The sequence below is a fragment of the Ambystoma mexicanum genome, chromosome 10 (genome assembly GCF_040938575.1).
Source record: "Ambystoma mexicanum isolate Mex_15411 chromosome 10, UKY_AmexF1_1, whole genome shotgun sequence".
Taxonomy (NCBI): domain Eukaryota; kingdom Metazoa; phylum Chordata; class Amphibia; order Caudata; family Ambystomatidae; genus Ambystoma; species Ambystoma mexicanum.
This window is the reverse complement of record NC_090932.1, coordinates 171,401,546-171,417,015: the sequence shown is the minus strand read 5'-3', so window position 1 is coordinate 171,417,015 and position 15,470 is coordinate 171,401,546.

Sequence of the window (15,470 nt, the reverse complement as noted above, 5' to 3'; positions counted from 1 at the left end):
TGATCGTACTTATCGATTCTTCTCCTCAAATCAGAATAGTACGGGATACCTTGCAGACATCCTCACCAGAGTTCACTTTTTTCATGTGAAAGAGGATATCATCAAGAAAGCCAGAGGATTGTCGGAATTTTCCTTTAGGGGCTCAAAGATTTGCATTTTTCAAGACTTTGCCCAGCTCACTTTACAGAAGAGCCGGTTGGCTGTGTGACCATAAGATTGCATACAGATGAGGGTCTCGCTGGAAGATTCCTCTGCTCTGCTTGGTACTGCCTTCTCTTCAGAGGATAGCTCTGACCCTGCGCGGGGAGTTGCGGATCGCCATCGATGGACACGTAAGCCTACAGGCCCTGACAGACGACGTCGAAAGGAACAAGTTACTTACCTGTAACTATTGTTCTCCAGCATGGGCCTGGCATGGATTCACATGCTCGCAAATATTCCCCGTCGTCAGGCTGGGAATCCTCGGTAAAGAAAAAATCAGTTTGGTTGTTAGGAGAAAGACAGTTCAGAAACTAATCACTGGTCTCTGGGTCATACTGCCCCCAGCCAATGACTGCCCTCTACCTAAGCCCCTCCTCTGGCAGCCATTTTCAGATTTGGTAGCACGTAACGTGGCAGTAGGACTAAGAGAAGAGACGCAGAGGGGTAGGAGGGAGGGTTCGCATGTGAATCCATGCCAGACCCATGCTGGAGAACAACAGTTACAGGTAAGTAACTTGTTCCTTCTCCAGCATGGGGTCTGGCATGGATTCACATGCTCATGAATACAAGAATACATAGCAGTACACACATGCACAACCACGGGAGTTGGCAAGGCTCAACATTAAGCATTTACATCAACTCAACATTAAGCATCTCTTACCCCCTCACCAGGCCCACCTTCAGGTGAACAGGTTGTGCAGCACTGCCTGGCCGACTCTGGACTCCTCCCTGGAATCCCGGTCGACGCAGTAGAATTTCGTGAAGGTGTGCGTCGACCTCCACGTAGCAGCCCTGCAGATGTCCAGCAAGGGCACACCAAACAGGAACGCTGTGGTAGCAGCGATCACTCTGGTCGAATGGGCTCTTGGATGGCCGGGCAACGGTCGGTTTGCTAACTGGTGACCGTGCATGATGCAGCCGGAGAGCCATCTTGAAATGGAAGCCTTCGAGAGGGCCTTCCCTTGGTTCACAGGTCCAAAGTTCACGAACAGCTGTGATGTCTTCCGAAGACTCTTCGTGCGGTCCACGTAGAACGTCAGCGCTCTAGCCACATCCAGCGAGTGCAAAGTCCTCTCGGCCGGCAACAAAGGCGACGGGAAGAAAACAGGTAACACCAACGGCTCGTTGAGATGGAAGTCTCCGACTGCACCTTGGGCATGAAGGAGGGGTGCGTCCTCAGCACCACCCTCGTCTTGTGGAATGTCAGGTAGGGTGGTTTACAGGAAAGGGCCTGGATCTCTCCACTCGTCGTGCGGAGGTGATGGCCACAAGAAACGCGGTCTTCCACGATAGGAATTTCAACAGTACCGAATGCAGAGGCTCGAATGGCGGCCCCATGAGCCTGCTCAGCACCACGTTGAGCTCCCATGCCGGGGCCGGGGCCTTCACCACCAGGAATGAGCAGAACAGTCCCTTCATAAACTCCTTTACCAGGCGATGAGACCACAAAGATGATCGCCCTGGAGTCCTGGTGTAGCAGGAAATCACTGCCAGATGTATCTTGATGGAGGCATGCGCTAGCCCCGCCTTGGCCAGCGACAGTAGGTACGGCAGCACTTGAGGGGCCGTAATCCGCAGAGGGTTAATCTTCTGTGCACGGCACCAGACAGAGAACTTTTTCCATTTGTGTCCATAGCACTTGAGAGTTGAGGACGCCCTGGCCTTTGCAAGCACCTCCTTGCAGTCTGCCGGGATATCGTACCCTCCAAACTCTAGTGCTGCAGGAGCCAGGTCTGCAAGTTCAGCGACCCCCGGGTCGTGGTGATGGATGGCACCTCTTTCTCTGGCGAGGAGATCCGCATCCGTCGGCAGTTTGACTGGGGGGACGCTGACATGTCCAGAAGGTCCGGGAACCAGATCTGCCTCGGCCACGCCGGTGCAACGAGGATCATCCTGCACCAGGACCATCTGAGTTGGTTGATGAGTCGCAGCAGCAACGGCGGGAACGCATACAGGAACAGGCCGTCCCAGGGGAATGAGAAGGCATCGCCCATGCTCCCCGGCTGGGGAAACCTGCTGGTGAACCTCCGACACTTGGTGTTCGTGGCCGTCGCAAATAGGTCGATCTGGGGATTGCCCCATTGTTGGAAAAGTAGATCCACTTGATCCTGACGCAGTTCCCACTCGTGGCACGAGCGTAGCTCCCTGCTGAGAGAGTTGGCGATGGTGTTCTTTATTCCTGCCAGATGGAAGGGCACCAGAAACATCCCTTGGGTGACGGGCCAGTGCCACAGATCCTGGGCTTCTTTGGATAGGGCTGGGGATCTGGTGCCTCCCTGCTTCCGGATGTAGAACATCGTGGTGGTGTTGTTGGTGAAAATCCTCACCACCTTGCCCTTGAGGGACGGGAGGAACGACCTGAGGGCCCAGAACACGGCTCGGAGGCCTATTGCGTGGAGATATCCAGTGTGCACTCCCCATCCCTCTAGGGAGGTGTCCGTCGACACCGTCTCAGGATGTGCCGGGATATGGAAGTCCATACCCGCCGCCAGAGGCGCGCGGGTGCCCCACCACCTTCACTTGTGGAAGGTCTCGTTGAGCGAGCTCCTGTCTTCGAAGCTGTCCGCCGCCTGCATCCAACGGGCGTTGAGGAACTCTTGCAGTGGACGCATCCGCAACCTGCACAGGCGCAGGAGGTAGATGCACAAGGACATCATGCCAAGCAGGGCCTTGATTTACCTCACTTTGGCCACGTCCATGGTCGACAGCCGTTGCAACTTGCCCAGGATGGCCTCCGTTCTTTCCTCCGACGGAGAAGCCAATTGCGCCACTGTGTCGAGCCTGGCTCCCAGGAACAGGGCGACTTGCGACGGCACCAAGTGGGACTTCCGGAAGTTGATCGAGAATCCCAGATCCGTGAGCAGTTGAGCGGTCTTCGCTGTGTGCACGATGGCGAGTTCTCTTGTCTTTGCTCGGATGAGCCAATCGTCCAGGTAGGGGTAGACGTGGATCCCCTGCAGGCGATGCCGCGCCGCCAATGGTGCTAGGCACTTTGTGAATACCCTGGGCGCCGACTTTAATCCGAAAAGAAGGGCCTTGAACTGATAGTGTCGCCCTTGGACTACGAATCGCAGGAACTTTCAATGTCCTTTTAGAATGGGGATGTGAAAGTAGGCATCCTCCAAGTCCAGCGACGATAGGAAGTCACCTTCCTCCAGCTGTCCCAGCACGTGCTGGAGGGTGACTATCCAGAACTTCTGGGACTTGATGTACTTGTTTAGACGACAAAGGTCCAGGATGGGTTGCCAGCTGCCGGTCTTCTTTCTTACGAGGAAGTATCGTGAGTACACTCTGGAGCCCTGGAGCCTCTTTGGGACGAGCTTGATGGCTCCTTTCTTCAGCATCGCCCTTACTTCCAGCAGCAGTTGAGGGATGTGGTTTTCCTTCCTGGCCACGGGTGGAATGCAGGGGCATTTCTTTAGAAACTCAAGAGTGTGCCCGCGGGCCAGGGCATCCAGCACCCATCGGTGGAGATGGACTCCCACATGCTAACAAACTTTGCCAGCCGGCCTCCCACCGGGGTGCTCAGGTAGGGGCCCAACGCTATGTCTGGTTCAGTCCTGCATGGCCGCAGCCTTGCCGCCTTGGCCTCCTTGGGGACGACGACGAGATCTTCCTGACTTGCCGCATCCTCTGTAGGCCTCTTGCGACAAGGAGCGGGCCGCCTGGCGGTACGTCGAGGAGCCGCCGCTGAATACTTTGGAGGCACCTTGATTGCCTCCAGAGTTCCGAAAGGGCGGCCGTCGTTGTTGAAGAACGCCCAAAGCCCGAGCTGTCTCTGTGTCGGCCTTGATGGCCTGCAGTGACTCGTCCACTGTCTTGCCAAACAGGTTGTTCCCGTTGAAAGGCATGTGCAGAACTCTGGTCTGCACGTCTTGGTGGAAATCCGTTGCCTTGAGCCAACCACGCTGGCGAAGGCAAACACTGTTGCCCATCTGACGAAAACCGGTGTCAGCGATGTCCGTGACCACCGTTCTGGCGTGGACCGACGCCATCTCGCCTTCCTGTAGGATCACCATGGCCTCAGCCCTCTTGTCGTCCGGGAGGAAGTCCAGCAGGGGAGTAATCTTAAACCCCTTCGTAGCGGGCAACGATCGCGAGGGCGTTGGCCGCTTTAATCGTCGTCGCCTCCGACGAGATGACCCGCCGTCCCATGGCATCCAGTTTCTTCCCCTCGCAGTCTGGCGGGGAGGTGGAGGTTGAAGCCGTCGCCCCTGCCACTTTCTTTTTGGCTGCCGCAGAGACGACCGAATCCGGGCTCGGCTGCGCCCTAAGGCACATGGGAGCGGAATCCGGGACCCAGTACTTCTTCTCGTACCAGTCTCTCCTGGCAGGAGTCGTGGACGGGTTCTTCAGGAGAGACAGACCCTCATCCCAGATGTCGTCAAGTAAGGGAACCGAGAGGACCGTCTTCCTCTTGGCCTCACGCTGTTGATAGAGGAAACCTTCTTTCTTCTATTCCTCGGGGCAGAGCTGGAAGAGCTCGGATGCCCTGGCGATAATGGCGTGGAAGGAGCCAATTTCGTCAGGTGGGGAAGCCCGAGGAGGAGGTGATGGAAGGTCCATCCCGTCGTCACCACTGTCGTCATCCGTCCCCGTCGTGGCCGTCTCCGTCCCCGTGTCATCCCTCGGATCAGGAGAGGGCGATGAAGGTTGAGAAGGCCGTGGAGGCTGGGAGGGCGGGGGGGAGGAATCCTCCTCCGCTTGCTTGGAGGGCTTCCCGATGGTCCAGGCTCTTCTGGATCGTCCGTTGGTGGTAAGGGCAACCTTGTCCTTATTTCCGTACACAAGGCCTGGATGGCCATCAATATCGCTCCTGAGTTGTCTTGTGGCCCAGGTACCGGCTGCGACGGGAGCGACAGCCGGGGAGTGGAATCGTCCGCCTCCACAGGCTCCTCGTTGGCACCACCGTCGCTTTCCTCGTCCGCCTCATCGGGATCCCTCCCAAGGGACCAAACTTCCTCAAACTTCTTGTTCAGGATCTTCGTGACTCCAGCCAGCTCCTCTTCAAAGGCTGTATCTGTATCCTTGATGGCCACCGGCCGCCCCCCCTCTTTTTCCACCCGGGGTTTCACAGGGGTCTTATCGATGAGCTGAAAAGACGATCCCTCCGTGGTGGCAGGGAAACTCTAGGCCCTTGTTTGGGAGAATTCTCATTCTATGGCTAATGTCCCTTACCTATAGAGTCCCCCAGCAGCTTTGCTGGATTTGAAGGGTTTGTTTCTTTTTCCTGCTAAGAGTGAGACTCTTTTTCCCACACTTAGGCATTTTTGCTATGTGTGTTCTAGGCTATTTTTGTGTTTAATGTCTATGGGATTTTCTCACCCCCATAGAACCCATCTTTACTCACCTGTGTTACACAGCACCCTCAATGCAGTGACACAGGGGTGTCGTAGCGACCCCCAAACATAGACTCCATACCCTGGGACTGACTACTGTCTCCCAGGGCATGTAAAGTCCCAATTGACTTTACTAGTCAATTGTTATGAACTAAACCAGTACAAACCATCTCACTATGGAGGTACTGAAAAGGGTTAATGGTTTTTCCCTTATGTTCATTTTCGAGAGGGTACCGTACAGTCCCTCTCTCAAAAGTTTCTGGCTGGTGGCAGTGGTTACTACCGTAAATATTCGACCTGCAAATATTTCCTTATGGGATTTTCCCATTGTTCGAGGCTACCACTTTTTCTGACAGCCTCTAACATACCGCCGGTGCATTTTAATATTAACTTGACTCCGGTAGGTTTTATTTGCCAGAACTTTAATATAACTTCTTTCTCGTGTCTTTCTCTAAACTCCTAACCAAGGTCGGGGATCCTTTGTTCGTCCTTTTGGCAGGCTTCTACCGAGAAGCCCTTCTTTCTGCGCCACTGTTCTTCTGGGTCCATTGTGTGGGAGGGGGAGTAGGACCCCTGGACAGAGTTGCCTCAGCAACCCATGTCACACTCTATCCTGATAGGCTGGAGGGTCTCCCGCCAAGATGACCACTCCACTGTGTGACAGCTAGGCTGTATGAATGGGGATCTTTTTGCATAAAAGCAGGATCCTGAGGACTGGAAGAGCAAGACGCAAGACGTCGCCACTGGAACTAAGAAGCCGAAGTGGAGAGAAGCCAAAGACATCTGCAACGACAACCACCGGTGAAGCCCTGCTGCAGCCTCTCACCACTTTTCTCCACACAACGAGAGAAGATCTTCATCTGCAAGAGCCTTCTTCCCTTGAGCTGGTGGGACCAACTAGTTTGCCAATCGCCTTACCGGACCTGCCTTGGTTGAATCTCCCGTACCCAGTACTCGGAGGCCGGATAGCCAGGCATCAGTCCAACCGGACCGCGATTTAAAGGAGCGTACCTTTTATTCATCGGGCAGCTCAGCGGCTGGTTTCATCCCTGGGTAGTGCAGTAACTCGAACCTTCCTCCACGACGAGAGTCCCTCTTCCTCTGCTGGAACACCCGAACTGCAGGAACTACCAGGAACAACCGCCACCGCAGGAGGAACTTCTTCATTTAAAGGTACATTTTTCCGCCAGGCTGCCCTTTCTTCGTGGTAGCACTAAAGGTATTTTAAATCCTTTACCTACCTGGTGGGTTGGCCGCCCCTCTCTCTTAACATTGTCTTTTCAACTTCTGCATCCACCTTTTCAAATTCATTAAACCAAAGACTTGACTGCAGCTACAAGAACATTTTGCTCCTGGGCCCTTGCCCTGTACCACTGACTCTGGCACAGGCCTACTGACTCTGGCTATAACAACAAACAGGGTTACGTTGTTGTGGAAAAAGCAAGGGAGGGCACAGGCAAGCCGTTGGTTTCCTTTTAACCGTTAAAAGGATCAGACGTGGCAGCACAAAAACAACGGTTTTGTAGGAAAATTTATTTAATTACTCAGAGTTTCGGAAGCAAAAAGCTGGGGGTTCATATCCTCGAACTCAAGTGCAAGGGGTGACAAGAGAGTGGCAAATCCAATAGGGTTGGTACATAGCTGTCCAGAACTGAAGATTAGATTCTGTAGCTGTGTGGTGGTAATCCGACCTGGATAAGGTCAACTGTTCATATTCTGTTTTCCTGTGTTGTTATTTTAATGGTTCCCGTGGGTCACAGGGAGTCAGGAATACTTGAGGTTCAACGATTGGAAATGCACAAATTAAAAATGGCAGAGGGGCCAAAAAGGTGAGGGAAAGCTCTTTTAAAAATTGCACACTCTTTCCATCTTGGTGTGCGCAGGAACAGTTGTTCTCTCGCAATATCTTATTCCTTGTTCTAGTGTGAACTGTAAGTGTGGATTGAGTGAGTTGAGCCAAGCATGAAAAGACGCAAGGTTCTGTTCCGTCCCTTTGAAGATTACGAAAATGTCATCTATGTATCTACGCCATGTGCCAAGGTTGGCAAGAAAAGGGTTGGTAGTAGGGTAGATATGTTCTTGTTCAAAGAGGTCGGCATACAGGTTGGCAAGGCTGGGGGCAAAAGTAGCTCCCATCGCGGTACCAGATACCTGTTGGTAGAAGGTATTTTGAAATAAAAAATAGTTCTTGGTCAGTGCGAAAGGACCAGATTCCCAAAATGACTAGCTATGTCAAAGACTCCACCAATATGCTGAATCTACTCGATACCCTGCAGTACGATCCACAACAAGAATGGCTAGTTACAATCGACATCGAGTCTCTGTACACTCGGATCCCCCAACAAGAGACTTTGAATATGCTGAGCAGACTATTACATTCTGGCATAGAACTACATGGGGTACCGCCAACCTTCATCCACCAACTGGCAGAGATCGCACTGACCAAGAAATATTTTTTATTTCAAAATATCTTCTACCAACAGGTATCTGACACTCTGAAACTTTCGGATTGACCCCCCCTTTTTTGAATCACGGTCCTGATGAAGATGGCCCTAATTATGAGTGCCATTGAAACCGGTCGACCCCACAGGTCATGAGGGCTCTCATGACCTACACCAAATATCTTTACGGAAAGGAATAAGATATTGCGAGAGAACAACTGTTCCTGCGCACACCCAGGTGGAAAGAGTGTGCAATTTTTAGAAGAGCTTTCCCTCACCTTTTTGGCCCCTCTGCCATTTTTAATTTGTGCATTTCCAATCATTGAACCTCAAGTATTCCTGACTCCCTGTGACCCACGGGAACCATTAAAATAACAACACAGGAAAACAGAATATGAACAGTTGACCTTATCCAGGTCGGATTACCACCACACAGCTACAGAATCTAATCTTCAGTTCTGCACAGCTATGTACCAACCCTATTGGATTTGCCACTCTCTTGTCACCCCTTGCACTTGAGTTCGAGGATATGAACCCCCAGCTTTTTGCTTCAGAAACTCTGAGTAATTAAATACATTTTCCTACTGACTCTGGCTACATTTGTTAGACCTGCCTTCTTTAGATTGATTTTCAGCCAGAACTGTGTGGTGCACCTATTTCTTACAACTACCCTTTCCTTCCCATTTTTAAACCTTGTGAAATGCCATTTTGCTCAGTTTTCATTTAAGTATTGCCTATACTGATGCACTGTCTTGCTTAAACTGGTCCACACACGTATGGGAAGTGTTGCTAGGGTGTGTAGGACACTATTTCTATATAACTTGTGCTTTCCCTCCCTTGTAAGGAATTGATAGAGTATCCCTTGTGTGTGGTTTCCACTGTGCCATTTTGCTCAGTTTTCACCCCGGTTCACTTGGTCTACAATTTAACTTGGGAGTGTGTATATTTTTCCTTTGACTTAATTTAACTTGCTTGATGACTGTGATACATGTATTTTATTAGAAGTGTATAAAATTAATTAAAATTAATATATTGATACTTTTTAATACAAAGCTTTGGTCAGTGTTTCCTTGTGCCATAGTACTGTAGGCCTATGGTGTAAACCCTGAATACTGCTCTCCCTCTTGAGATAAGTCTGACTGCTCAGCCACAGCTACCAACTAAATCTTTGTGGTACAGACTGATACCAAAGGGGATTTATTGCTCTCACCTGTAGTCCTAATCTTGTGTAGTGCCCCCTAAGGGAACTGCACAGGATTCTGCCTAACAGCCCTGAGGTAGCCTCCACTGGGGTAGCCTCCATAGGCTTCGCCAGGGCCACTGCGACTCCCTCGCTAGAGGCCTTAGCTGGGTCAATCAAGGCCTTTACGACCTTGGGCGTGCCCAAGGCCTTCACCTTGGGGGGAGGGTCACCGCCTCGCTCCCCTCAGCTGTCTCCGTCGCGATCGACCGCGGCTTCTCCCGAAGCTTACCCGGGTTCTCAGATTTCCTCTTCCCCGAGCCAGAGCGTTGGCTCGTGGTTGATGGCGTTGGTGAAAGTGCGCCCTGCCTGGCAGCCGAGGTGCCCGACCGATCGGCGCTCCCGGAGCCCGCAGACTTGCGGTGCTTTGCCTTGTGTTGGGCCCCCGTCGCCAGAGCGCCCTCAAAGGTCTTAGAAGACCGCTCGGACTTCTTCTTTTCACCTACCGCTGGGCTCTTCCCTTCCAGCCAGTTGGTGAGCCGGACACGCTGATCCCTCATCGTCCGTTCCGACATGTTCTTGCAAAACGCACAGTCCTTCTCCATGTGCGTTTTGTCTTCATGAAGGCAGTAGAGACATCTGGAATGCTCATCCTCCTTGAAGACATTCTGCAATCCGCATCCAGGGCAGCTCCTGAACAGCTTGGATCCGGGCGTCGTGTTTTCTTTGTCCATCTCCACGGGGGGTATGCCTCAAAGATCTTCTGGAATCCTCCAAGAAGCGAAACTCGACGAAACTTCGCCCTTGAGGGGCGTAGAAAATTCAGAAACGGGTCCCCGTTGATCGGAAGTAGAAACGGCGGAGCTTGAGGCTCGATTGACCGAAAAAATAAATTAAACTCTTTGAAAAATCGCAAAACGCAGTAAAAGCTCGAGAGCTATAGCATGAGGACTCCCAACACTTGAACATGCGGTATAAATCTGAAGATGGCTGCCAGAGGAGGGGCTTAGGTAGAGGGCAGTCATTGGCTGGGGGCAGTATGACCCAGAGACCAGTGATTAGTTATTAGGAGAAAGACAGTTCAGAAACGAAACTGAAACTGATTTTTTCTTTACCGAGGATTTCCAGCCTGACGACAGGGAATATTCATGAGCATGTGAATCCATGCCAGACCCCATGCTGGAGAAACAGCAGAAATCCCTTGCGCAACATTGGGAGGAGAGCCCCACTTGAATACCTGGATGCTTTTCTTTTGTTACCGCATTTTGCTGTGGTGGGGACCCTCATTAAGGTCTCATTTGTCTGCGTTGGTGGATTTGGGGAGGCTCTGATGCTGTTTACTATCTGGACACTTGGTAGTTGACACCTTTCCATTTCTAACTGGTCTGATTTTGAGTAGCCTCCGGGCCCTCCCCTCCTTTGCTCTGTGAGCTACATCCCCCTTTGAATTACACAGATTACATTCCTTTATTTTGGTATAGATTACCACAGTTTCTCTGGTTCCCTTTTGGGGCTGCACTAGCCATGTTGGCTTTCTCCATGCGCTTGCCATGGTGTTTTCTTCTTTTTTCAGTCTCACTTGTTCAACAGTTACACTCTGTATCTTGGAAGAGGAGGAGGAATATACATGCAACACTGGGGTTGGGGATTGTTTACTGTGGGGCACTGCGAGTGGGGTCCTTCGGTGAAGCTCTTTTCTGCTGGTCTCCTCTTGGAAGGCGTGGTGGGTACTCTGATTTTGGGTGGAGGATCTACTTTTGAGCACGATATGAGGGAAATATGCTGCTTGGTATAATTTCTAGGGTTGGTCAACTTCAAAGTTCCCCTGTGACACATGACGCAGTCTGTTAAGATTGTTTGCCGGGAAATACACAGGGGCTTAATCTCCTTTTAAGAGGACAGTGTTAATTCATCGTCTTGCTCACTACGATCCTGATGTGGTTCTGTTACAGGAAACCTATCTGAGGCAATCTGATGAATGGCTTCTGACCTCTCGTAGATTTCCTCGCCAATATTTTGCTACTGCAGGCATTAAGCAAAGATTAAGGGTGTATCTATATTGCTGAAGGCTGAATGTGAGAATACTGTTTGTCAAAAAACAGGTGCTTGCAGATGAGGAGTGGCTGTATGTGGTGTTCTCAGGGGTCTTGGGGGGATCTCCTGTAATCTTCTTTTCCATCTATGGCCCCAATGATGATCAATGTTCCTTTTTTAACTGCCTTTTTCAGACTATAGCTCAGTTTGCCAAAAGTGAATTGTTTCTTAGGGGTGATTTTAATGCAGTGATGGATCTGGTAAGGGATTGCACTTCGCTGCCTTCATCCCATGTATTCGTTCAGCAGCTTCCCTCTCCCAGGGGGTTCGGAATTTGGGTTTGGAGGATCCCTGGCGTCATTTACACCCAGGCGATAGGGATTACACATTTTATTCCCACGTGTACGGCTGTCATTCCAGGATTGACATGTTTTTCTCCCCCTTCTCCACATTGGATACTGTCCTTGAAACCATCATAGGGAGTAAAGTTCACTGAGATCATGCTCTGCTTACACTTATAGTTTCGGTGGGACAGGACCATCAGCCCAGTGCCCCCCCCCTTTGAGTATCAATGTTGTACTGAAACCCCCTTATCAAAGAGAAGGTGAGGGACCATATTATTCAATATTTCCAGCTTAATGTGGGTTTGTTATGGGAAGCATGTAAAACTGTGATCAGGGGTGAATTTATTAGTTTGTCCGCTGCACATCACAAATTATTGCATATGGAAATCTCCACTCTTAAGGTGCGGGCTCAAGCTTTAGAACAGGAACATAAACAAATGGGCTCACGGAGGCACTACCGTCAATTGAGGAACATTAGAGGGGAGTTGGAGACTTCACTCACTGGGAGGCAAGCAAGTCTCTCCTACGTACTAAACAGTTTTATTACTCAAGGATAGGGTCCTGGTGTAGAAACTATGCCGTCTTCAAACTAGGAATTATATTGGGTGTTTCAGGGCTCCCAGGGTGAACTCTAGTCTGATGAGGGAACTAAGCTGAACATTCTCACTGATTACTACACCTCCCTTTTTCAGACTGAGATTTTACACGCTGAGCAACAACAGCGATATTTACAACACTTGTTTCTTCCCGTACTTACAGAGAAAGATAGGCAACAACTTGAGCGCCCAATCGAGAAGGAGAAAGTCGTACAAGCTATCCGGGCTCTTCCATTGGGCAGATCACCGGGCCCGATGGGTTCTCCATGGCTTTCTGTGCAGCCCAATTAGTGCCACCGCTCACAAGACTGTTTAACAATATTTCTGTGACTGGCTCAGTGACCTCTCTCCGATGGCAGGTTCGACTGCTATAGCGGTCCTGAATTATGACGCACGTATTTATTCTAAAGTCCTAGCTTGCCACGTTGCCCCTTTGCATCCTAAACTGTTGGGACCAGACCAATCCAGTTTCATCCTTGACCGCCAAGTCCAGGACAACATTCAGAGGGTGTTTAATGCGGTAGATTGGTGTGATAAGAAGAAAGTTTCGATGAACCGTAAACTCTCCAGCCCGATCCCTATTTATCGAGGCACACATCAGGGTTGTCCCTTATCCCCACTTCTTTTTGCCTTATTTTTTGCTTGATCTTTCAGACCCCTGGCCACAATTGTAAAGAGTAATCCTTTCATTACTTCAGTTAATACTGGTGGAACTATACTACAATTGGTCCTTTATGCTGACGGTATTATTTTCATGCTGGCCGATCCTTTGTACACTCTGGCAGCGATTACTAAGGAGCTGGATGTTTTTCATGAGGTCTTTGGGTACGCTATTAATTATGATACGATAGGTTATTTATAAGGCACTTAATACCCAGAGGTTTCTAAGCGCAGAATTATACTAAATCGGCGGCTCTTAATAGCTCGATGCCCCGAGCAGACCTCCACTCCTTACAAGGTGCTTATCCATTTAGACATTTAGATGGGAGGAAGATGAGCTTAAATATTTGGGAATCTATCTTACCCGCTCACATGTGACCCACTGTCAGGATAACTATACGAATCTTTCATGGTCTTTACCGAGACCTCGAGTGATGGAAGCGTTCAGAGATATCCTGGTTCGGTAGGTGTACTGACGTTAAAATGGATTTACTGCCTCGATTACTTTATGCTTTTTGGCCCTCTCGGTACTGCTCCCACCTCACACTATTAAAACCTTGCAATCTAAGCTCTGGGACTTTGTCTGGCAGGGGAAGCCTCCCTGAGTGTCTAGGAGAGTGCTTACTTGTTAGAAACAACAGGGGTGCGTGGCGGTACCTAACATACATCAGTACCTGTTGACGGTCCAAATACCGGTTATACTCGACTTCTTAAATGCCCAGCTGACTAAGCGCTCAGTGGAGTTCGAGCAGGCGTTCCCTTCCCTTCCCTACTCAGGCTCCCCTCCAAGTGCAAGCCTCTTAGGCACTCTCTGCTATCTTCCACTATGACCACATTAACCTACTGGGACAGGGCGAATCGTAAATACCGACTCACCTCCTATCCTTTACCGCTGTCACCGGTCTTTCTTAACCATTTGTTCACCCCTGGTGTGACGAACAGAGATTTCTCTTGATGGCAGGAAGGTGGACTACGGGAATTGGGTCAACTATATAATGTAACTTTCCCATCACTTTCTAACAGTGAAAGATTCACTTCCTGAACACAATTATGTGGTCAGAACACAAGACTGCAGCAGACTGCTCCCAACTCAGCTCGCAACTCCGCTCCGCGGTGTTTTTGGTGCTGTTAACCACTTCCTGTAAATTATTAAATTCCATACCAAAAAGCGCCAAAACTAAAAAGGAGATGTGGGAGGCTTTGGTGGATATCAATGTGGAATGTGTAATTTCGCACCAACCTACAGTCAGACACATGTGGGAGGGCGATGGGGGGCTAAATGTGGAACATTGTGGATTGTTACTTGGAATTGATATGTGTGCCGTCAGTGATCATGACAAGCGGTGCTAGCGCGTTCCTTTTTCTTGGTGCCCAGATCCTCACCCAATCTCTTAACCACATCTATTCCGAGAGGAAAGCAGACAGCAATTTGAGTTGAGCAGGTTGTATCAAGTAACGGCCTTGTGATCTTGTGCAACGTAATGTAGGGAACCTGCGTGCACTCTTCTCTACAAACCAAACCCTTTACAAGGCATGTAAAACACATTATTTCCCATGCTCTCTGGCATGCGGCGTCCACCAAAAGTGCCTAACTTTGTCTGTTTTGTAAACACCCCAGGAAAGAGCAATTTTCTAATACAGATAATCGTAAAATAAAACGCACATGAAATCCTACTCATACACTCACAAAATGAACACACTCGGCCAGGAAAAACACAAGCACAACCAATCCCCATTTCACACAGCGGGTATGGCTGGAGAAAAAGAAGAGAGATTCAAGAACTCACATAAAACTGGGGGAAGATATGCCTAAAGTGCCGAACTCTCGGATCTTAATCCCCAAATGAATCCTGGGTCCAGGCACACACAACCCTTTACACCAGAGATGTTCGGAACACCAACTACGAGGATCGTAAGAACTTACTGTGATGCTGCAAACTCTAAGTGTACGCGAAACCCCATCTTTCGGAATAAATGAAGCCGCACCATGTTCGCTGCTCAAAACAGCCCCAGCGACCACGATCCAACAACCTGGCAAATAAGCTGTTAAAACCCATAGCCATTCCACACAAGACACCTAGGATTAGAAATAAATTGTGACAACTGAGGCAGATAAAGTGACAACTAACCAACAGGATATTAAGATCAGCAGAACAGGCAGCAAGGGTGGCAGTGCAGGCATGTAAAGGTTGCTAGATGAAGGCAAGGCTTACCGCAGTCCGAGCAGAGGTGTGCAGCCTCTCTCAGCTTCACCATGGCTCTGTCTGAAGGGGCTACCTCGGCGCTATGGTGGAGTGGGGAGGGCATGAGTATGGACTGGGTGAGGGGAGGAGGCAAGCCTGTGTCTGTTCACCAGAGGCTGAGCTGCGTCTCCACCTACCGAGGTACCAACCTGAGGCCTGCAGCACAGGCGCACTTTGAGGCACGATGTAACATTGCACAGAAATCGCATGCCAGTGCCCGCTAGAAAATCCAGTGCTGATTGCAGCAGAGACATAATGGGAAGATCTGTGTGGTCTGACTTACCAACTCCTGTGGCAAAATCATTCACTGCTTTCCGGACACCATACTGCACACAGCTGTTTCCGTGACCATGACAAGCAATGATTTAGCCCCCACGTGCCATTAACCACCTGACTCCATCAAGAGAAACAACCACTCCATGTATTTATAGA